General features: G+C 42.2%; 1 protein-coding gene across 3 annotated transcripts in view; it reads right to left on the minus strand.

The window, feature by feature from the left end:
- The window catches only part of LOC117431948 (leucine-rich repeat-containing protein 4C-like), a 575,203-nt gene that overhangs the window by 157,046 nt on the left and 392,841 nt on the right, over positions 1–25,316 (minus strand). For all 3 annotated transcript variants that reach the window (XM_034905148.2, XM_059002177.1, XM_059002178.1), the window contains one exon: positions 24,233–24,298. The gene's annotated coding sequence lies outside the window, so the exon portion shown is untranslated. The remainder of the gene's footprint in view (positions 1–24,232; positions 24,299–25,316) is intronic.

The following is a 25,316-nucleotide window of genomic DNA, read 5'->3' on the forward strand; positions in this document are numbered from 1 at the left end:
AACATGGTGCACTGCAGGTCATCCAGCCAGGGACTGCAATCACAGACAGATAGAAGAGCAGCCTGCTTTAAGAAGTGTTTACTATACAACTTGACACTGTATCTACAGTGTCTGACCTCTTTATAAATACCTGTCTACCTGATTGGATTTGGCATCACTCTGAATTGTAGATGCAAATTATGCTGATCATGTGATGTCACATTTGTGTGGGAGCAAAGTTCTAACAGTATTAGAAAGAGGCTTGATAGTGCGTACACATAAAGCAGGTGACACAGTTGTGAAGACAGTCAAGGAAGGCTGCTCCAAGACCGATCATCTGCATAAGCAATGGCAAAACAAATGGAAAGGGGTCACCAAGAGAGACAGCTGTGGCTGCAGAGAGTGATGAACAGAGGGAAAACATAGTTATAGAAGCTTGTCAAGTCTGACATGCCATTCATCAAGGGGGTAAAATTAGTGGGTTAACATGCTTACCAGGGCTAATTTGGAACGTGCCTTTGTTTATATTCCAGTGGTTTGCTGATGAAATTCAGGACGGAGCTGTGCTTATTCAAACAATACTGCCACCGATACGTGCTTTATACAACTTTTTTACAACTTTAAAATGACTGAAATAATTTCAGATTTCTATTGTTGTTTGTGACTTGGACCCCAGTTTCCTCGTGAAAGAGTTTAGTCAAGAAATGTCAGTTACCGATCTGACTGCTTATCCATACAGCCTGTAGCCCCTTCATTAACACCGGTAATGGTAGGAAACAACAGAGAGGCTGCACATTGACAGACTGAGCTCAAGGTTCTATCTAAAGGTTGCAAAGAGGCCATAACCAGGGTTTGAAATTCATCCACTTCAAAGAATAGTCTTTTGACAATGGAAGTAACGATCTGGCAGGTAAAAGAATCCCTGAATTAATTGAATTAATATATATATATATATATATATATATATATATATATATATATATATATATATATTGTAAATGAACTCACCCACTCGGGTTCGTTGCCCCTTTAAAAATACGACCCGCTAATTTTTAATAAAACCACAAAAATAAACAAAACACAAACAAACACCTAACTCCCACTGGAGCGCTAACTAAACAGGATTTCCCCTTACTACCTTGCAGGACGGCTAAGCCGTTTACCTGCCACCAAACACAAACGCTAACACAGCACTTACTTCGTCTGACTGCTCGGAAGCAGAGCACCTCTCTTCTGCTTCCTTCTACTCAGCAGCCCTGTGCAGACAAGCTGCACGTCTTAAATACCCCGGTGCGGGTGATAATTAATCAATAAACAAATTAACAAAACAATAAAACAATTAAACAAAATGTGCATTTTTTTCGCAGGGAGGTTTTAACCCCCTCCCTGCTGTCTCTCACAACCCTCTATCTCACAATATATATATATATATATATATATATATATATATATATATATATATATATATATATATATATGTATATATATATATATATATATATATATATATATACATACATATATATATACACACACACACACACACACACTACCAGTCAAAAGTTTTAGAACACCTCCATTTTTCCAGTTTTTATTGAAATTTACGCAGTTTAATGTCTCAATGTACTCTGAAATTAAAGCATAGAACAAATAAACAATTGGAGATAAAAAAAAGAAATCATGGAATCATTTTGTTTAACAAAATTTTATCTAAATTTTTGACTCATCAAAGTAGCCACCTTTTGCAGATATAACAGCCGAACACACTCGTGGCATTCTTTCTACAATGGAAATCAAATATTGTTCGGAAAGTTCTTCCCAACACTGTTGCAGAAGTTCCCACAAATGTGTTGCACTTGTAGATTGCTTTGCTTTCAACCTTCTGTCCAGTTCATCCCAAACCAGCTCGATGGGGTCTAAGTCTGGAGACTGTGCTGGCCATTCCATGATTTGAAGCATACCGTCTTGTTCTTTTCTTCTAAGGTAGTTCTGACATAGCCTAGAGGTATGTTTTGGGTCATTATCTTGCTGTAGGATGAACCCCTGACCAACTAGGCGTATACCAGAGGGTATTGCATGGCGCTGCAAAATGCTGTGGTAGCAGTTTTGGTTCAGGGTGCCACTCACTCTGTGCAAGTTGCCGACTCTGGATCCAGCAAAAGAGCCCCAGACCATCACGCTTCCTCCTCCATGTTTGACAGTTGGTGTCACACACCGAGGAACCATCCTTTTGCCTACTCGACGGCGTACAAAAACCCTGCGTGATGAACCGAAGATTTCAAATTTTGATTAATCGGTCCATAAGACCTTCTTCCAGTCTTCAGTAGTCCACTGGCGGTGCTTCATGGCCCAGGCAAGCCTCTTTTTCTTATTTTGCCATCTTAGTAATGGCTTTCTTACTGCCACTCGACCTGTCAAACCTGCAGCTCGAAGTCTTCTCTTCACAGTTGAAACTGAGACTTGCTTACTTCGACCAGTGTTAAGCTGTGCTTGAAGCTGTTGTCCTGTGAGCCGCCTATCACGCAAGCTGTTGACTCTCAGAAACTTATCTTCTGATTCTGTTGTGGCTTTGGGTCTGCCAGACCTCTTCCTGTCAGAGTTTCCACCAGTTTCCAAGTGCCTTTTGATGGTGTAGGAAACTGTACTCACTGACACCTTGGCTTTCTTTGCAATTTCTCTAAAGGAAAGACCTACACTTTTAAGGGTTATAATGGTCTGTCTGTCTTCCTTTGTTGATTGCCTTTTTCTCACCATTATGAGAGCAATATACTACTTCCTGCAGTACAATACTGTCCAAATAATGCTTAAGAGGGTGTCGTAACACAGTCTGTTCCAACACTGCTTTTATACAGACAGAGGGTTTGTAAGTAATCAACAAAAGTTGGGACACCTGTAGGAATTGTTAGCATCAACTTTCAAGGCTTAATTTACTTCCATTGCTGCAGAACAGCTGTAAGTTGTTAACCCATTACTTGTTCCCTGAAAAAGGCCTTTTTGAAAAACTCTGAAATGTACATTATTTTTCAGTTTTTGGTAACCTAAACTTTTTTTAACCTCTGGCAGTTTACCGCTTACCTTTGTACCATTTCAGGTTATTCACTGGACTTGAACTGCTTAAACGTCAATAAAAACTGGAAAAATGGGGGTGTTCTAAAACTTTTGACCGGTAGTGTATATATATATATATGAGCATCAAAAGAAATGTATCATTTCTATTTGGATAAAATATTCTAGATGTGATCGAAAAATGACAAACTCTGTTTCAGAGCAGGTGCAGTGACTTTTTATTGTGCTGATTAACAAGTGACATCACGAAGATGCTCTCCCAGTTCGTGGCCTGTCATTGACAGAGTGTGTCTGGTTATACCGTCTCACCAGGTTTGAAATTGGTGGCTGTGAGCACCCAAGATGGTAAGCCACAGTACACTACCCTAGTCCAGCTTCCAACATGCCGACTGCATGAAGGCGCTGCTCTTTTGACAGACGTGGCATATTGTTTTTTGATTTTCTTTATTGCTTTTATTTAAGCTTGCAAATCAACAACTGAAATCACTCCATATCCAGTGTTCAATCAACTGTCTCACTAATTAGGTGATTAAGTGCATATGCTTTAGTCATAATCACTCAAGTGTGTCATGGTCATGGATGAATGATCGAGTGACTAAAAAGAAACCAGAAACATTTAGTCAAAGTCCATCATTTATATACCTTATTTTTTCCCAAAATAAATGTGTTATAATAATGATAGGTTTCTTTTGATGCTCGGCATATTATATATATATATATATATATATATATATATATATATATATATATATATATATATATATACACAGTCAAAGCTGTATTAAGAGACCACTCAAGGGACAGTCTACTAGTGGTCTCTTAACACAGGTGGTCTCTTAAAAGAGGGCCCATAACTTATGAATTTTCTATTTGTCTCTGACATGCTTTCCTGTAATTATGTATATCTTACATACACTGTAAAAGCCAGAAGATGTAATATGAACAAAAGGAAGTATGTAATTTAATAACATTCATTTAGATAATGCATTTACAGAACAAATTATTTTGTTAATGTAATGAATGCTTGCCTGTCTCAGGTCACACAAAATGTTTCAAATCCTTTGCAAATTTCAATGCCTGTGTCTGCCTTTCAGGTATGTGTTGATTCATTGTAACCTGAAACCGATGCCAGTATAAGCATAAGATCTTTTTCAGTTACCGCGCACATTGTTTTCATAAGTATGGCTTGAATTTTTCGGTATTTATTTTCCTTTTAACGGTTTGCCTTTAAGTCTTAAGCCTAATTACGAGAACATTCTATTAAATTAGCGGGAAAGAACAACACAACACGAAGCAGACACATTGGAAGCTACCTGTAGTTCCCAGGCAAGTGCGAGAACGAAATGCAAGTTAAAGTAGCATCTGGTTGAAGTGATTAATGTCATTGCTTGCTCTTGTGTTCGAATAATGAAGTAGGTGAAACAGAATCAGCAAGCCAATCAGGACATCAAGGTAAAAATAAGCGACTTAGTTTAGTAATTATCAGCTTAATTAAGATATTGAATCAGCTCAAAACTCGGTCATGTGAACAAAAGTAAAAACCAAAAACTTCAAGCCCTAGTTCTTTCCGTTTCAAAATGCTGTATCTGTGTCTTTCTAGTGCCGAATTTTTCAGCAGTTTTTCTGGCACTTGCTGTCTTTATAGTTTAAGTTTAAAATAATAATTCTGTCATCTAGGGAGGACCTTTTGTTTCTCCATGTTTTCTCTCTTCCTTTACAAGAGAGCGCTTTTGTTTTATTGATTATGGATAAAAGACCGCTAGAATGGTTACTGTATTCATTTGAATTTAGGACGTACCATTTAAAACCATATTTTTCTTATAACAATAGCCCTGTGTAAGGGTTCTTAATATAGATTTGTGTCCATTGCTGGTAGAGAATTGTGGTCGCTGGTCACGTTAGACAGGTGGTGGCATGAGCAGCTTTGACTGTGTGTATATCTATCTATCTATCTATCTATCTATCTATCTATCTATATATATATATACAGTATATATATATATATATATATATATATATATATATATATATATATATATATATATATATATATATATATATATAGTAACACAGCCTGCTTAAAAAATCCTTTAGCAGATGGATACACTGCTCCCATGAAGGGATGCACCTGATTTGCAATGATGTTCAGATATCCTGTGGCATTCAAACCTCAAATTCACTTTTATCAAGGGGCCCAATGTGTGCCATAAAAACACACCCCACACCATCACACCACCACCACCAGCCTGCAATGTTGACATGTGGCATGATGGATGCATGCATGTGGTTTTCTCCATACCCTAGTCCTCCCATCAGGGATTCATCAGACCAGGCAATGTTTTTCCAAACATCCAGTGTCCAGTGTTTTCTTTCCTTAGCCCACTGCAACCGCAGTTTCTTATGTTTTGCTGAAAGAAGTGGAACTCTTTTAGGTCATCGGCTGCCATACCCCATTCGTGTCAAGGTACGACGAGTTGTGCATTCTTTTATGGGTCTTTCGGCACCAATGTTGTACTGGACTGTCAGTTGACTAACTGTAGCCTGTCTGTTGCTCTGCACAATTCGTGTCAGCCTCCTTTGGCCTCTTTCATCAATGAGCCGTTTTTAGACCACTGGCCTGCCGTTGGCTGGATGTCCTTTGGGTAGTGGACCATCCTTGATACACATGGGAAACTGTTGAGCATGAAAAACCCAGCAGCGTTGCAGTTCTTGACACACTGAAATGGGCGCGATTGGCACCTACTACCATACCCCGTTCAAAGGCACTTAAATCTTTTGTCTTGCCCATTTACCCTCTGAATGGCACACATACACAATCCATGTCTCAGTTGTGTCAAGGCTTAAAAATCCTTCTTTAACCTGTCTCCTCTTCATCTACACTGATTGAAGTGGATTTAACATGTTACATCAATAAGGGATCATAGCTTTCACCTGGATTCACCTTGTCAGTCTATTTCATGGAAAGAGCAGGTGTTCCTAATGTTTTGCACACTCAGGGTATATAATTGTGGTATAAACAGAATACTGAATGATAGTTACAGTTTTTATTCCACTTATGTGCAAAAAATGTGTATACTCAGAGTTAGTTCTGGGTGTAATCAAAAAGATTTCTAAAGTTATAAAGTGATGCGAGTAAAAGACTAAGAAACCCAGGGGGTATTTCCAATACAGTGCTAGGTTTCAGGCAGGCAACAAAAGATGAGACTGTATCACCAATATATAACTAATGACATAATCCCGTGGCTTGTATGTGTCATCTCATATGTGAAGTTTTGAAGGACACACACTGTGACAGGACAGTCTATGGTCAGACAGGTGATATAGTAAACAATGGAAAGGACAGTCAGACCGCTGATATAGTTAACAATGGACAGGACAGTCAGGCCGGTGATATAGTTAACAATGAACAGGACAGATTTCAGTACACTTACGCACTGTTATTGAAACTTGAAAGCATACTTAAACTCAAGAAAGTGAACAGTCCCTTGAAATTCAAGTGCCTAGCAACACACCTCATGCACGTCACCACATCTCCCTGCACTAGGCTGACTGCAGCCTTTTATAATATTCCCATTGCAGGTGAATAGTGATCTCATTTCATAATTGATTTATTCTCACATGGCTAGAATATGACTATTTTCCTGCATGGATAGAGAATTTTAATCCAATCCCTACCAACTCACTTGTCACTGTCCACAGGTCATTTCACCAAAGCATATCACATACTAAAAAGTATGACCGTCATTAGGGAAGCAGCTGATTGGTTAGGAAACAATATAATAAAGGGGTGGCTGGAAGTTCACCCTCCAGGTGAAATGGTATGTGTATGCAAGACTACCTGAAGGCATGTAAACATGTTTTAACCAAGTATGGTACCAGATATCATTTTTTTAAATGTCAATACATGTTTGTTGTAATAGATGATTACTTTCAAAACTTCATATGAAAGTAGCGAATAAAAGTTTGATTTATAGAATAATTTATGTAACATAAGTGTGAGGGTAATACCTGACTCAGATGATTATTCAGAGTGTTCAAACAGCATTGTGAAGCATGGCAGACGTATGTCAGGACAGTTCTACAATATTATACACATCTGAGAAATGCAGGTACAAGACAAATATAAAAGCCCACTCAGCTCTACTCATTTCAGGGTGCCAGCGTCCCAAATGTTTTGTTTGTTTCTGTCAGGCACCGTAATAGCCAGCGTTCTGGTTGAGGTCTCATTGGAAAGAGCAGGCTTAGGGCTTTCCAAAGACGTGTCCAGATTGTGCACTTTCATTTGATATGTAACACTTGCTTGTACTACACTCAAGCAAGAAGTTATACATAAATAAAAACAGTAGAAAACAGGGTAAAATAGGGCTGAGTGTAAAGAGTTAATACTATGCCTGACAAACCATTATGAAGCAGACCGCTGATGAACACCAGGCACTGCAGTTCCTTCTGCCTCGCAGTCTTTAAACTGCCTCAGTTCAACATGATTTGCAGAGATTACAATTTCCAGAAACTGTAATATGGCTGTAATTATTATTATTATTTATTTCTTAGCAGACGCCCTTATCCAGGGCGACTTACAATCGTAAACAAATACATTTCAAGTGTAATCTGGCCTGTTTTCCGTAGCAACTTTGTAATGAGATGAACACCTCTATAGCCCTAACTGACCTCTCAAAATCAATCAATCATTCAATCAAAAAAAGTGATGAGTCTGACCAACACACACTCAACCTGGCTAAGCTCTCTTTGCACCGTTTGTGCTGGCCTGGGGTAATTAAAATGCTGTCTGTCACAGCGGGGGCTTATGTATCCAAAAGGGATTAGTGGTAATGAGAGACACGCTTGAGTATCAGTCTCTGAGATGTTACACAGGACTGAGTGGCTATTGAGTCTTATCTGAGCAGTCATGCTGAATTAGGCAACACTTCTGAAAGACTTCCAACCACCTCATCCCTCCAGTGTATAAACACCTCCCATATACTGTATAAGCTCTAGCTATACTTCAGAGTCACTAGCCACAGGAAATAGGGTGGATGAAACGTATAATTTATTATATAAAAAAAAAAAATAACCAGTTTCTTCAAGAGACTTGGTGCCACTGAAAACCCCACAGAGGTACTATTCAAGGCTACATCAAAGCTTCAAACAAAGCCAGGCTTCACACCCTTGTAAACAAAGACTGATTGTTATGAGAACAGATGATCGTTCCAGACTTGTAGACCATGCAAATATTATTAATGGCCATCGGTATTCAACTGGTGACATTCAAACTAGCCACCTTTACCGGACATCAAAAGATAATCTGTAGTTTATTACAAGACATATTTGCTCTTCTCAAAAATGGCCCGCACCTTAAGTTCCAGTACAGTATAGTGATGCGTGTATTAAAATTGCCAACAACATGTGACAGCCCATGTACACAAACAGCAACATGACTGAAGGGTTCCATAGTAGTTATCCTGCGGTGCGGACACTCTCCTCCTCAATGTAAACAAAGCAAGCTTTCGCTCAGCGCCCGCCTGTGTAGCTATGGCCGTGTTGCAGTAGTTTCAAACAGGCGCTGCTGCATTCTTAAACAGGCGTAGGCTCCCCAGGCACGCCTCCCAGCCAATCATGACCTCTTGATCAGCTCAGCTCCGGGGAAGCCTTCCTGTTTACCATAGCTGCAGCACAGCTGAACCAGAGACAGGGTCCTCACTGTCACAAAGCTTCATTAGATTCCTGAGGAATTCAAAGAGAAGCTATTACAATGCCAGCGTTTCATTATTAGGCTCAGTTGTAATCAGACCCCTGTATTTTTCTACTTGCCAAGCAATACCACAGTTCACAAAGAAGGAGAAAAACACATGTGAGTAATCACAACTGGAAATGAGAAGCAGCACATAACTGTAATGCTCTGTGTGACAGCAGACGGCCGCAAACTGCCTCCATACATCATTTTCTTATATGAGTAAACGCATCTTTATTTGATTTTTTTTGCTCAAGTTGAGGGTGGGAAATTTGGGCTGCATTTTAAATTCAAGGGCGTCTTAAATTCGAAGAAATACTGTATTGGTCGAGAGTTGTGTTCCTTTGAAAGTTATTTTCTAAATCTTAAAGGGTAATTTTGCATTTGTAAGATTGGGCATGCCCTAAGAATAATTTAATTGCCAGGTCTGCCAGACTAACCAATCATTTCAGAATAGGTTATGAGCGAGCCATAAGGATTTGTGAAAACACACCCTGTAATAAATTTGACCTATCATAATGACATTTAAACAAAACTGTGGCTGTTCATTGGAAGTTAATTGTTACCTATTTTTTGTTCTACAATATAACCTATTGTTTTTCTATTCTCCTCTAATTGACACTCCTAAGAATCACTACTTTTGTATCCTGTGAAAATCACTGAAGATTACTAAAACTCTGTATTTGAAAAACTAATTGTAAGCAACTTCAAATCGGAACAGTCTAAGGAAAAAACAACTTTTCTACAAACCAAGGACTTGGTTTATTGCTAACATCAACCATGTTTAATAGCAAGTCTGAGAGGTAAGAGTAAAAGGTAAGACTATGAATATTAATACAAAGTGCAACTTAAAACTGTAACTAGACCAGTAATCGCTGGAAAATAATTATTTATCATCTTGAAGACAAAGTATTAAAACAACTTTCTTCAAGTTAAATTCTTCAAAACAGCTAAGCCGTATCTAGGAAAACATCGCTACAGGAGTCCCTCATTTCTACAAAATCTGGACAATGATCATCGTGTCATTGTTTTCATCTAAACTACTCACTAGGGATGGTAATTATGCAGTTTGTTGAATATAACAGTGCATAAAATAGGAAATACATTTAGTTTAAATGTTTCTGATGAAATGTATTATTAATAAATGTTTAAATATACTATAATGCATCTGTTTATTTTTGTCCGATACGTAACTGATTAGCATCTTTGGACTACAAAGTTATTAAATATTGTGAACAGGTATAGTCCACTTAAGTATGAGATGTGCAAGTGGTGCCTGTTTTGGTGCAGAAGAACGTGACAGAGACCCAGGTCCAAGGAGATTTCTGTTTTAATGATTTTCCTTTTTCTCTTATCTTCAATAAAAAATGAACATACAGAAGTTCCAGTTATCAAGACAAATAATAAAACAAACTCAAATAAACACAGTCCAGGACTTTCTTTGTGGAGCGAGACCCTCAGGTAAGTAGTTGCTTGTGTATCCAAGTTCCTTCGGTGTTGGCTTGGTATTGTGGTTTCTTTCTCTTTTCCAGGTTGTCGCGTACATCCACCAGATGGCGCTGTGGAGTCGTGATCGTCCCCGTCCTCCCGACTGCCCCGGAGGTCTGTTGCGGTAGAGTGCGGCCCCAACACCCAGCCAACCTTTCGTTAAGGTAAGTAATAACACTGCTGTGTAGATTAGAATTAGTATAGGTGATCAAACAGTGAGCACTGAGCGTTCTCTAACTCTCGCCTCTCTTTTGTTGCAGGTTCCACTGTTCCCCGGACACACAATAAAGTTGTGTTTCGTTTAAATAACCCTTTTTGCGTCCCTGCGTATTATTACACCGTTCAATACTTCCATATGGACACAGTTCTCCTGGGTTAATAACTGGCCCTGTTCGTGGGCTTTTGATACAGTCATTAAGCACTCTGCTTAAATACACACAAGTCCCGTACTTCAGTAGCTCCCAGCATATCAAAGGAAAAACACAGCGTACTCACTCTACAGCAATCCGTGTTCTCGGCGTTGCTCCGATGCAGAGAAGCTTGTAGTCCGCCGTGTTGTTTCAAGGTAGAGCCACCGTGCACTGTCCCGCTGTAGAAACAATTGTTGTCTCCGACTGGTGACAATGGTAGTCCGCAAGGTTGCTTCAATGTAGTGCCCCAATACGCTGTACCGTTTTTAGAAACAAGTGCTAAAATTGTATTCCTCTGGTTTACCACTGGTTAATATCCCAATCTCGCTCCCAATGCAGCTGCCCACTTTCGTCTTGGTTCGGTACTCTCCCGTCCCACGGCTCGTGTGTGCACCTATTCTCACTCTTCCCCCCTCTATCTGATTCCAGCAGCTTTTTAAAGCTGCCGCTGTTACCCGTCATGCAATGTGGGTTTTCCCCGTTGTTGGGAAATGTAGTTCCTGGTCGTTCTGTGTCTCTTCCAGGGTTACTCCCTGTACCTACTGTCTCTAACCCCTTCGAAACTCTTTTAATCTCACAATATATTTGTAATCTTTGTATTGTAATGACATGTATTTATATTGAATTGGGAAGCTTCGATCCTGCTTTTATTAAGATACAACTGTCAATTGAAATACTTACAGCTATGTTGGACATTTTCCCCTAGACAATTACAATTAACTCCACATGGTCCTCTCCACTCTTCTAGCTGTCCCCTACTGTGTGGTCAGTCAGGCTACAGTGACTACCTTTCCCTTCCAAATGTCAGTTATTGCATCAAAAAGCAGGTTTTGAAGATTAAGAGGCCTTGAATATACCAGAGAATCTGCGTCTGTATCTGTATCTGGTTAGCAGTATTTCTTTATGCATCTCTAAACACCATCCCCTCTGGCCCCTGAAAAATGGAATACATATTACATCACACAGATTTTGAAGTGTTTTCTAAACTCAGCAGTGATCTGTCAATTACCAGCCCTCGTTACCCAGCACAGTCCAAGACACTCATTAGTAACAGCAATGTATTCATTTCCAAGAGTGTTTGGGATATGCTGCCTCGGAGAGCCAGTTACAGAACAAGAGATAATAAATCACAGAAATATTCATCTTAAAATGGTCTTTTATGGATGAAGTTCTTAACCACAAAGGTAAGGTATAAAAATATGCCCTTATAAAAGTTTACCACCGTAAATTTGCATGGAATTTTCTCCATGCTTGTCCCACGGCTATACTGTGCTTTACCATACCTCTCTGGGCTTCACAATGATTACCCATGCATTTGGCTTTATTACACTTTGCTATGCATTTACGATGGGAAACCTTTAGAAGGGTACACCCATCCTTAAATAGATATTGGGGCAGATGAATAAATGCAGAATGACTTGGAGTGGGGTATTTGTTGCTTTATCCCTTCCTCACTAATGCATCTTGGTATCCCTGTATATATAACCAACTCTTCTTCAAATATATTCCATTTTAATTAATCTGCCCCAATAGGGTATTGTGTACATTATGAATCATTAATTTGCTTTCCAAATTAACAATGCAGAATAACATTGTTAATACTGCTAAAACTAAGTAGTAAATACCAAGGGGCATACAGGTTTACGCATCTTTAATTGAAATGCGAAAACACTCCTATTGACTTTACAAAACTAACACTAATCATCTAATCACTCTCAAGTTGTTTGCTTCTCAATTTTGTACAATACGGTTGTATTTTCAATAGGAGTTCATTAAACTTGAAAATATGGTCTCAAGTGCAGTACTGTAGTGCTATAATAATTTCGTCCTACTTACATCAGTCTTATTTATCCTTATTTACCAATTGGTAAATATTAAGATTATTTACAAAAAGTAAATCAAGCCTTCAATTGATATCTCAAACTTTTCACTCAAACAAGCAGGAATTGAATTGAAACTACTGTATAAGGAGAGTGTCTTATAAACAGGGCTTCTTTTTTAGCAATTTGAGTTATATGTAATTTCCTTTCATATACTGTATGAAATTATTGTTTTGGTTTACTTTCGTTTTTTTCTGTCACAGTATGTATAGTAGCTCGACAGTACTTCAATTGTACCTTCTTTTCTTTACTGTCTTTCACAACAAAATCCTTATGGTCACGGGCATATTCACCTGGGGGGGTTTCTGTGTTTAGGCATTTTTTTAACATTTCGCCACAATTTACAATTCTGTTTTAAATACTACCTATAGTACTGTAATATAGCTTTAAATATAGCAATAACATCTTGCAAGTGTGTTACAATCCTCCAATAGAAATGTAGGAATTTGCTGCCACTCAGTTGTTGGTGTGGGGTTAAAGTATTCAGAAGAATCAATGTGAGATACAAGTCAGGAAGGAGGTATTTTATTTATTGTTTTCAAGTCAACATGAATAGAGTAACAATTTCCAGTGTTTTTCCGGTGTTTATTGGATATACACCAATTGGAGATGCTCCAAATAGTGGAGCAGAGGAATCCAGTACGTTCAACCGGTAAAACCTCATAAAAGTATGCGGTGTAGCCCAACTGGTTGCCGCGCAAATATCAGACACCGGCACCCCTCTAAAGAGGGCCCAGGATGTCGCCATACCCCTAGTGGAATGCGCCTTCAACTGCCCTGGTGGCGGAAGGCCTGCAGATTCATAAGCTAATTTAATAGCATCCACTATCCAATGGGAAAGGTGTTGTTTAGACAACGGCTGACCCAAAGTCCTAGAACCATGGCATATGAACAACTGTTCTGTTTGCCTCACAGTCATTGTACGGTCAATATAACACCTCAATGCCCGCACGGGGCAGACCATGTGTAATCGTTCTTCCTCTGGGGAAGAAAAAGGAGGAGGATTGAACGCCATCAACTCGACTGGTTGGTTCATATGAAACGGGGATATGACCTTGGGTAAAAAGGCCGGATTTGGACGCATGGAGACCTTAGAACCGTCTCCTGCGAAACGAGTACATGATGAATGCACTGACAGTGCATGTAGCTCGCCCACGCGTTTGGCTGATACCACTAACAGCAAAAACGCAGTTTTGATAGACACAAGCTTCATATCCACCGTGTGCCTTGGTAAGGGCTTCTAACACCATGTCAAGGCTCCGTGACGGTAAACTGGTCATCCTTGGAGGCCGCAAGCGTCTTGCGCCCTTCAGAAACTGAGATGCCAGAAAATGGCAACCTGGTGATAAACCGTCAATGCGTACATGGCAAGCCGATATGGCGGCTAAATACACCTTAAGCGTAGAGGGAGATTTCCCTTCATCTAAAAGTTTCTGTACAAACTGTAATATCACTGCCATAGGGCAGGATATTGGGTCATGGCCCTCTGCCAGACACCAATCTTGAAACAACTGCCACTTGTACGTGTACTGCGACCTAATAGAGGGCGCTTTAGCACTCTGAATGGTCGAAATCACCGCCGTCGAGAGCCCTAAGGCTGACAGGCGCTCCCGTTCAGGGGCCAAGCCCATAGCTGCATGAGCTTGGGGTTCGGGTGCCAAAGCCCTCCTTGGGCCTGGGACAATAGGTCCGCTCGCAGGGGAAGCTCCCTCGGGTGACCGTGCAGCAACTGCACCAGGCTCGGAAACCATATCCTCCGAGGCCACCGAGGAGCAATCAGGATCACTGTCGCTTGCTCTACCCTGACCTTCTCTAAGAAGGCGGGGAGCATCGGAATCGGCGGAAACGCATATAGGAGCCCTGGCGGCCATTCATGAGCCAGTGCATCAACTGCTAGGGGGCTGTCGAGGTCCCTCACAGAGAACCATAGGGGGCAGTGCGTGATCTCTCGCGAAGCGAAGAGATCTACTTGCGCTATGCCGAACCATTCCCAAACACGCTCTACTACCTAAAGGTGGAGACGCCATTCCCCCGCAGGAGGGCCTCCTCTGGATAGGAGATCCGCTGCATAATTGACTCTGCCCGGTAGATGAACTGCACGTAGAGGTCAAACGCGGTTGTGCCCATAGCAACATCCGTCTTACCATCCGGTGAAGGCGAGGGGACTGTAAGCCGCCCTGGCGGTTGATATACGCCACAACCATGGTGTTGTCTGACCGCACTAACATGTGCTTGCCTAGAAGCACTGGCAAGAAGTGCCGGAGGGCGAGGTCCATCACTCTGAGTTCCAGAGCATTGATGTGGGCTGACCTCCAGGGTCCTGACCACACTCCGCGGGTCCCTGAGCCGTTCCAGACTGCTCCCCAACCTTGGTTGGAAGCGTCGGTCGTGATAACCTCCCTTCGGAAGATGGGACCCAAGCGTACGCCCTGGCGGATGTTCGACTGAACTTTCCACCAGCGCAACGCTTCCCAGCAGGTTTCGGGATACCGTCAATCTGCGGTGTTTGTCTCTCCGCTGGTGCAACGCGAAGGCATTGAACCAGGCCTGCAGAGGTCTCTGGTGTAATAAGCCCAAGGGAAGGGCTTGCGAGGCGGCAGCCATCAACCCCAGCACGCGCTGACACAGCTCCATGCTGACTGTTTCTCTCAACCTGAACAGGGAGAGACACCGCTCCAGCGAGGCAACTCTTTGTGTCGACAGGGTCGCTTCCATGGACACAGAGTCCAGATGCAGACCCCAGAATTCGGTCTGTTGGCTCGGCACGAGGCGGCTCTTTTCTGAATTGACCTTCAGACCTAGCCGCTGAAGATGGTCTGTAACCATCACTGTGTGCTGTGCCAACTGCTCCTTCGACTGCGCGCAGACGAGCCAGTCGTCCAGATAGTTCAGCAGTCGGACGCCTTGAGCCCGCAAGCGAGCTAGAATGGCATCCATACATTTCTAAAAGGTTTGAGGAGCTAGTGACAGGCCGAATGGAAGGACACAAAACTCGTATACCCTGCTCTGAAATGCGAAACGCAGATACTTCCTGTGACCCGGGCAGATGGGAACATGAAAGTACGCATCTGTCAGGTCCACGGTGGTGACCCAGTCACCGTGTCGGACTGACTGGATGATGTGCCTGTGCGCAAGCATCCTGAACGATGACACCCGCAGGTATTTGTTCAGTACTCACAGATCTAAAATAGGGCGGAGCCCGCCGTCCCTTTTGGGCAACAGGAAGTATTTGGAATAGAACCCCTGGTCGATCAGAGCAGGGTCTACTTGTTGAATGGCACGCTTCCTGAGCAATGAATGTATTTCCACATTCAGAGCTGAGGACTGAACCGAGTCCTTCACTGCAGTTACCACCACTCCCCGGAAGGGGGGAGGTTTTAACTGGAACTGAAGGGTGTACCCGGTGAATGTAGTTTTGTGCACCCAGATGTCGTTGGTGCATTGTTGCCAGAACTGAAGCTGTGAGACAGTGTAGGGGTGGGTTAACAGCTGCCTGGAGGTTTCAGGGCTGTTTCGGCTGCGCCCGTTCACGAGGGGCCTGGCCAGAGCCACAAGGGCGTGGCCTGCCACCTCCTCTAGGGCGCCACCCTCCGTGCTGCGGTGTTACAAACGCGGGTTGGCCGCGCGCTGATGGACCTGAAGGGGAGGTCTTACTACCCCGTGGTTGTGCCTGCTGCTGTGGCGGTGCTCTGCGCCACTGGCGCTCCTGCAGCCGCCTTGGCTGGAAAGATGGATACAGGTGGATACAGCCGGAGCGGTGAGTAGCCCTATCTGGACTGATGTCAGGGAGTCTTCAAAGTCCTCAGCAAGTTTCACTGCCTGCTCCAGGGTGTCGAGGTTGTGGCACCGTATCCACGCTTGGGTCTCAGCGCCGACCACATGGCAAAACTGCTCAATTACAATGGCCTCGCCCATCTGGGCGCTTGTCTTCTGAGCAGGGTTGAGCCAGTGTACCATGTGGTCATAGAGTTTTTGCGCGACCACCCTGGGGCGTGTATTCAGGGACCTCTTGTACCCCTGAACCACACCCGGTGAGTTTCCTCCGTGATGTTGAGATGGCGGAGAATGGCCAGCTTTACCAGGTCGTATTGAGCGGCGTCGTCATCAGCCATTGCCTGGTATGCTGCCTGTGCTTCACCAATCAGGCAGGGTCCCAATTGGCTTGCCCAGAACTCTCGGGGCCATGACGCGGTGGTAGCCAGCCGCTCAAATGCCACCAAGTATGCCTCCGGGTCATCCTCCACCGTCACTTTCTACGTCCTCGCCTTTGGGGCCGTCATGGTAGGTCTTGCTGATACTGTGGGCAGTATCGCCAGCCCGACCCTCTCGATCAGCGCGGTGTACCTCTCCTCAGCCTCGTGTCTGCTGTCCAGCTGCTTCAGCAGCGCCGACAGTGCTGCGTAGTCCATCCCACTTCTTACACCACGTGTGGCAAAGTGGTGAGTGGATACAGGTGAGTGCAGTGCAGGTACGAATCACACAGACAATTACTATCAGGTGCAAGGGTGTTTATTGATAAATTACAATGTCCAGAGCCTTAAATGCAAATACCTGTAAATAATAATGTTGGAAGTGATTACAGCGGCGTGTATCACTTCGGTTTTTGTAAACTCCCATGGGTTTGACCCGCAACCAAAAAGTCCAGTTTTATCCCCCACACAAAATACAAAGACACAGACACAGTTCCTATGGTGCATGATTTAAGTGCTTGTGGTGAAAAGACGTTGTGAAACAGGGAAGTGCTGGTGTCCGGATTTGTTGCTGGCCTGCGGCTGTAGCTCCGGATAGTGTTAGTAGTCTTAAAACGACACAAACAGAACAATGTTACAAGACAGACTAACAAATACAACACTCACGGTTCTCACAATTGCAGGGTTTCCTTTTGGTTCTTTCTCTAACCATTCACAAAGGAACAGATCACGTACACTACCCCCCTATTTATATCCTCGCTCATAAGTTAACGAGCGCATCCGCTCCTCCAATCCTCTGATGCCACACCGTTTACCGTCGGGGTCATTGAGTTTGGATACCGTAGCTCCGTTCCTCTCCCAAATGACCGACTTCCACCTACCCTACGGAATAAATTGTCGTGCCATTTAATTAAGGGTACTCTGTTACTCTTACACCGTGCCCTCACAGGTCGAGAGGGAGATCTAACACCAAAAATCATTCGATCTCTGTCACACTGGGCCAAACGTGTGCCCCGGTGAAATTGGAGCATCCAGTAATGGGACCTTATCAGACTCCTGTACCCTCGCCTGCGAGAGCCAGAGCTGCCTTCTTGCCACCACAAGAGAAGCGATGCTCCTGCCCTGCGCTTGCGCATTCAATTGAGCCAGCTTCACCAACAGCTGAGCAATTGTGCCCAGCTCATTCCTAAGGGCAATGGAGGGGCACTCAGGCAGATCCCGGATAAGCGCCGCCTGGTAGACCGTCAGGAGGCTGGCCATGTTAGACAGCCTGACTGCCTCTGTAGCCACGGCGTACCCCTTTTTCAGGTGGGTCTCCGTGATCTTGCATTGCCTGTTAGGGCATGAAGGGTCCTTAGTCAGCCCCGATAATGTTGGCGCCTTCACCAACGCGGCGAACGCAGCGCCCACCGGTGGGAAGGACGCTAACCCAGCTTTGCCCGCCCCTTGCATTGTGAAGGCCAAAGCCTTGCTAGAAGTTGCAGGGGCGGAGGCCGGGGCCCCCCAGGTGGACTGCACCTCCTTAATAAAATCTGAGAATGCCGGAAGTAACTCAAATAGGGAGCGTCGTGTTGGCTCTAACATGGGCCAGTCCATGCCCAAGTGACAAGTTGCCCTCTCCACCACTGACCACATAGGGTTATTAGTGTCCAGCACTTCAGGGTCGTCCTGCCCAGAGTCCTGGGATGCAACCTCGGCCTCTGTGCTCTCCTCCTCCAATAAGGGCTCTACGTCGGATGCGTCCCTTGAGACCGCATCGACATCCCACACTTCCTGGGGTTGGCCGTGAGCCACTGGAGGAGCCACCGGCTGATTAGCGATGGGCCCGGCCGATTGTTCTGGAACCTGAGGCGCCACATTCGCTAAGGTCATGAGGAGGGATTGCTGTCCCATCATGACCTCCATAAACTGTGACATTTTGGAGGTGAGCTCAGCCACTCCAAATCTGTCCTGGTGTCGCCTGCCCCGTCGAGGGGAGCAAGAGTGCCTTCTACGGCGAGGCGATCGAGATCTCGACCTGGACTCCCGACGGGGACGTGCCCCGCGAGAGGAGGGGCTGCGGGAACGTTCCCGAGCACGCCTGGCTGGGGACCTCTGACCAGCTGTAAGCTGGGAGGATGGGCTCCTGGAGAGCTGCAATGCCATCGGCGGCATCATAACAGACAACGGCGGGGCCGAGATAGTATGGGACAACCCCGAGGATGGGGAATGACCCCCAACCGCCCTCCTTGTTCTCTGGCGAAGGGTGCATGTCTGGAACCCCGCACATAGATGGCAGTATGCCTTATCCGCAAAGGCAGATGTGGCGTGCTCCGGCCCCAAACACGCTATGCAGTCATCGTGCGGATCGCTGGCAGGCAACTTGGCCTGGCAGGTCACGCATCGGTGAAAGTTCAACATAGTGCTCGATCACAGATGTGCGTGCGTGCGTAGAATGCCGAAGTGTCAAGCACATACGGTACGTGCGTCAAGCACCGAAGTGCGTGCGTTAAGCGCCGACGCGTCGAGCACCGAGTGTCGAGCACCTGAAGTGCGTGCGTCGAGCGTCGAACACCGAGTGTCGAGTGCCAAGCATCGAGCACCGAAGTGCGTGCGTTGAGCGCCGAGCACCGAAGTGCGTGTGTCAAGCACCGACGCATCGAGCACCGAGCGTCGAGCACCGAACAGCGAGCACCGAGCACCGAGCGTCGAGCGCCGACACGTCAAGCACAGAGCGCCGACGCGTCGACGGTGCGTGTATCAAGGGAAGCGCATCGAGTATCGAGCGTCAAGCATCGACGGTGCGTGCGTCGAGGGAAGCGCGTCGAGCACCGAGTGCCGAAGCTTCGTGCGTCGAGCACCGAGTCCCCAAGCGCTGAAGCGCTGCACCAACCGGCAAAGCGCTGACACCAAAGCGCCGAAGGGCAGCACGCCGGAGTGTGAGTACCGAGAGTAGAACGCTAGCACAGACGCCTAAGCGTCAGCTGACCCGCAGAGCGGAGACGCTAAGTGCTGGTACAATGTCTTGGATGCTGTGCACTACTTACCTGTTGGTGCTGGTGAATTGCGCTTTTTGGTTGTCTTCCTCTGCGCAGTGAATGGGAATTTTCTTTTTTTTTTTTCGGTACGCTGCAGCAGCACTATATGATAGTGATATGTGACTGGGGCACAATGATATGTGGGCACAGTACAGCTACCACGCGGTTGGTGGAACACACCGCAGAGGTAGTATGTGGGAGACTGCAGTGCAGGCTCCACACACGTGGTCTAGCTAAGGCAAGACCGGGGCTGCAGATACGCGCGTGGCCGAGGCCAACGCAACGCGCGTCCTTCACAAAATATATATATACACAACATATAAAATTTTATTTACAAAAAACCCAAAACACAACACTAATTATAAAATAATTATTAACACAGGAAAGACTGAGACCACGAGACAAACGCGATGCCGAAGCAAAGCGTGAAGGAAATATATATATGTAAAACAATTTATATAATCCTTAAACAAGTAATAATCACTCCGAAGAGTATAACTGAAATAAACTCAGAGAAGGGGCAATAACCAGCTTCTCAAGCCTAAGCTTAGCGAGTACAATCAGTTACCAGCTCTATTACCTACCGCTACCAATGCTGAAGACAAAAGAGGAAGAGAGTCTCTGCGCGCTGCGTATAGTAAGCTCCCAGGGGGGCGGGCTTACATGGCAGCTCGCGCAGAGGCCTATTGGCAGCTTTGCTATAAAGCTCAGCCAATCCCTACCTGGCAATATCCCATACCTTGATGGTTATTTTCAACTTGAAAGGGAACTACACTGTCTGCTTTACTGCCTTCAAACTGGAGGCATCCAACGATAAAGCTACAAACCGGGGCCTCATTTAAATCAGCTGTCAATTCTTGAGAATAGGCAAGACTGCAATAACATTCAGAAATATTTCTTTGCATGTGCATATTTTGCAACATGCCAAGATGTACAGTTTGATGCTGTGAATCTATCAATGCTGCACAATATAATAACACCATCATTACATAACCAATTGCATGCTTCAACACAACCAAGTGTTTTTTTTTCAGCTTTTTTTTTTTAAATGAGCTCCATTAATAAATAATAGCCTAACCCATATGGAAATAATATATTTTCAATATATTATAAATATATGCAATGTAATCGTTTTTTGTTTTTTTTTATCAGATACTATACAAAAGAAGCCCTGCTGCTTTCTCCACAGCCTGCATCAAGTAAATATCCATGGCAAATGTTACATAATAGTAATCCTTTAAAACTTACTAACTTTCTACAGCACAATCTAAATGTATACTAATATTTTATATAAATTTTCATAAAATTATATATTATCTTACTCAGATAATGGATAATATATGAAAATATGTTGGAATATGTATAAAACAATCACTAAACGAAGGGTATATAGATTATAAAAAAATAACATGTATTTAATTATAAAAAAACATATTTAGATTTTAGAAAAACATGTACTGTATTTAGATTAATAACACTATATGGAGAGTACTGTGTTACATATACGAACACATACAATCCTTATATGTAACATACTATAAAATCAGGCATATTTTATAACCAATCCCATACATGACAACAGTTTCTATATGGTCGGGACAGTCCTGATTTCCTAGCAAATGTCCCGCATAGGAAGAAAGTCCCGATATTTGCCCACAGAAAAAAAAAAAATTATTCTGCACAGTAGAGTTAGTGAAAACCACACGCTGTGCTCTTCATGCGGCTGACACATCTGCTGATCACTAACTGATACAAAGGTAAGAACACTTCATTATGTCTATTTTTACTGTCATGATGGTTGTGTCATGTTGAGTTGGGGGGGGGGGGGGTATGTCTATTATATGATAATGAGTGTTTTTTTGCGTATGACTCCTCCCATCTGTATGATGTGTATGACCTACAAAATGATAGCAATATATATATATATATCTATATATTAGGTAAGCTGTATTGGAATTATTTTATTAGCATCATGTACTATAACAAGTTTTCATTTATTTTAATAAATATGATTTAATAATTAGTGTAATATAACTGTTTCTGATGAATGACGATGCTTTCATAGCCTGATTGTCATGCGACTTGTGTAATAAGTGATGTGTAACTGCTGCTGTTGATCTTCTAGTCAGGGGACTAAATCAGAATTCGGTATAAAGAACACAAAAAAATACAACTAAAAACACAGCAAGTGAGCACTTTAACCGCTGCACAAAAGAGGCAAGCTTGTTTCGAGGAGCCAGTTCTGAAGCTTTGACCCCCATCTCTGCAGAGGTCAGGATGTGTAACAGCAGTGCCTCACAACACTGCCCGTTACAGACAGAGAAGCCGATTATTTCAAACACAGAATGTCTCCTCTGTGATCGGGGAGCTAACAAGCTTCTCCCAGAGCAGATAAACAGAATGAGCTCAAAGCTGCTGGGTTGTGTGTGGAAGTCTCTGAGCCGTGGAGCCCTGTATTAGCCCTGCTCAGGATGAGCTAGAATTTCATGTGCAATTTCTTTTGATTTCATTTGAAGACAGTGGCTGAGCCCATGCGTAGCAGGACATTCGCACCTGAGTGGTCTATCTAATAAAAGGCAATAAGCGCTTCAGGCCTGTACTGCTGCTGACAAAATGATGGAAATTGTTTTTGTTTTTTTTTTAAATAAAGGCACTCCTGCCAGAACGTAATACAATAAATAAATAAATAAATAAATGAATAAAAAACCTGGCATACTGTTACCCAGTATATACAAATGTAAGATTTTTTTTAAAAAAACCTCTCCCTTCATAAATTGGAAAATGTATTGGGTTTTTTGGTGCCCTAACCACGAGCTCCTCAAACCCAAAGTCTGAATCAGGTCAATCTTACGTTTTACCGGTAAATCTCAACATTTACCAAATAAGGTGGTAAAAGTCCAAAGATAGGAAGACAGATTGCTTTTCAGACATTTACCAATTAATCCTATGGTGTACCGAATGTATTTATTCCTGCATATAAATTGTCAATTAACAGAATTAATGTCATTAGTGTTAAAGAATATATTTCTGCATACACATTTTTCATTAACAAAATCATCAATAATGAGCTTACAGTAATGCACAATTGAGCAATTTAAACTACTTCAACATGGCACTGAACAATATTGTGATCCACTTATGTAACCGCCATAGCGGTAAATTTGAGTATAAACCAAAAAATAATGTAATTGTATGTAAAAAAAATAACGTGATATCTTGTAACAATTGTAAGTCGCCCTGGATAAGGGCGTCTGCTAAGAAATAAATAATAATAATAATAATAATAATAAACCTATTCACAATGATGTTGAAGGCTGTTGTACTCCGAATAGGTAGTAGTTTGATGAAAAATAACATTCTGTTAAATGCAAATTAAATAATAATTTTTTTCAACAGAAAATCACACTTTGATAAAGACACAAAACACCACAGACAGGCTGTGAATAGACATATTTACTTATTTATTGCAGCATGGTAGACTCTTGTGGCACTTGGAGTACACAGGACTCCTGAAGCCTTACAATGTACAAAGTGGGTCATTCGGTCATTAGCCAGGAAAGGTTAATGTCTGAAATTGAGACATTTTCAGGAGAACTGATTTTAAAGCTTCACTTACTACTACACTTTTAAAAAGGACATGTGAAGGCTAAATCCCACTCTATACTCCCACTTTGCTATGTAGTTTCTTTAAGGTTTTATTTTCTATCTGTTTTTTGTAGTGTTATAGTGTTATTAGAGTTTCTTTGGCAAACTATTAATTATGATTTTAGGTCAGGTTTGATGTCATTGTATACTAGCCTGCCATTGAAAGTATTAGGAATTCAGATTTCAGCCCCTGCTCAATGTTAGTGCCTGAATAGTTTGTCTGAACGTTGAAGTAAACTGTAATAGGAGAACGTGTATATGTTTAACCCTTCAATGCTTGTTTCAGACTATTATGCAAGCATAGCACTCGACTCTGGATTTCAGTTGATGAAGTACTGCAGCACAAGTAACAATCACAGAGCAGCTGGAATAAGAAATACATGTCTTTATATATAATTCAGGCCTGGGTGAGCAAATCCATCACTTCATATAGGACATGCTGCCTCCTGAACCACTGCAGCTCAACTTTGATTAAAAAAGAAGCCATTCCCACAACCCCGCCCCCGGGAAACAAAGAACCAATGAAATGAACGTTCCGTCGTTCATACAACCAATAGTAATACACTGATACCAATAGATCACTGCAGACTGCGGAAGGACAGAACATAGTCCCAATTTAAACTGAAGTAATAACAAAAAATAAATAAGAAAATATAAAATATATAAAGTAACTCAATAGAAGCGTTGCACATATCTAGGGCTTTCATTTTCCATTTTTTATTTGTTTAGTTCAGGGGGTTAGTTTTTGTATTATTATTTGGCAAAATCAGTTATTTTCAGTTATTAAAAATTCACTAATACACTAATACATATACAAAGGTTAACTTACTGTGTTGAAGTGAGGATGTCCACATCTAGCACTCTGGCAATGTAGAACTCTGGATGCATTCTGAATCTGAGAATTGTGAGAAGTAACATATTTATTTTTACACCCTATTACCGCCTGCATATCTACCACACTACAGACTAAGTCATGTTTTTATTTTCAGCACACCCCAGCATATGACTAGTGTACTATAGTAATTAATCTCAGCCAGCATACAAGAAGTTATTTACATTTTTTCCTAAGATTAAACATTCATTATGGTACTCTGATTTAAGGTTTGATATGTATGTAGCTATACTAATAATGTTAATAATGTTAATAATAATAATAATAATAACAATAATAATAATAACAATAATAATAATAATAATAATAATAATAATAATAATAATAAAGCAGTCATTGAACACAAGAAAAACTTTAATATGCATTAGTAGAAGCTTAACTGTACAGCAATTTTATATTTACAATAATGTTTAATCATTGATTAAAACCTTAACGCAATAAAAACTAATATACAGTATAGATATTGCTATATTGCTTACGCCCTGACAACCATTTATTTAAGTTAACTAGAACATGTATTAGAAAACATTTATTCAAATACTATTTATATGCATTCTCTGTGAATGCTTATTTTTTGTTACAGATAAGTGTACCTGTATTAATGAGGTTACCTTTTAATTTTCCAATAGGCAAATAATTGCCTGTTTATATTCATTTAAATATATACAATATATAATCATTCTCACAGCTTCACAATAGTTGCAATTTCCGGGAACACTTTTGAATTTCACGGACTTGCAAGATAATGTCAATGCAAGCAGTGGCATTCAAGTTGCATGAATATCTGGCCTCAAGATCCTGTTGACTTTCAAAGAAATCCATTAAATGCCCACCAGCTCACTGAGAAGAAGTTGTGTATTGTGACAGTCAGATAAGGAGATGCACAAGGAAATTCATTTATCAAATTACCCCACAAAGGTTGTAGGATGTCAAGTTTTCAGAATGCAAAATCTGAATTAAATAAAGATACAGCAAGAGAATAGGCAAATCATTTCATAAAAGGCACATTCAGTAAAATCAA

This window comes from Acipenser ruthenus, chromosome 27, assembly GCF_902713425.1.
Source record: "Acipenser ruthenus chromosome 27, fAciRut3.2 maternal haplotype, whole genome shotgun sequence".
NCBI lineage: Eukaryota > Metazoa > Chordata > Actinopteri > Acipenseriformes > Acipenseridae > Acipenser > Acipenser ruthenus.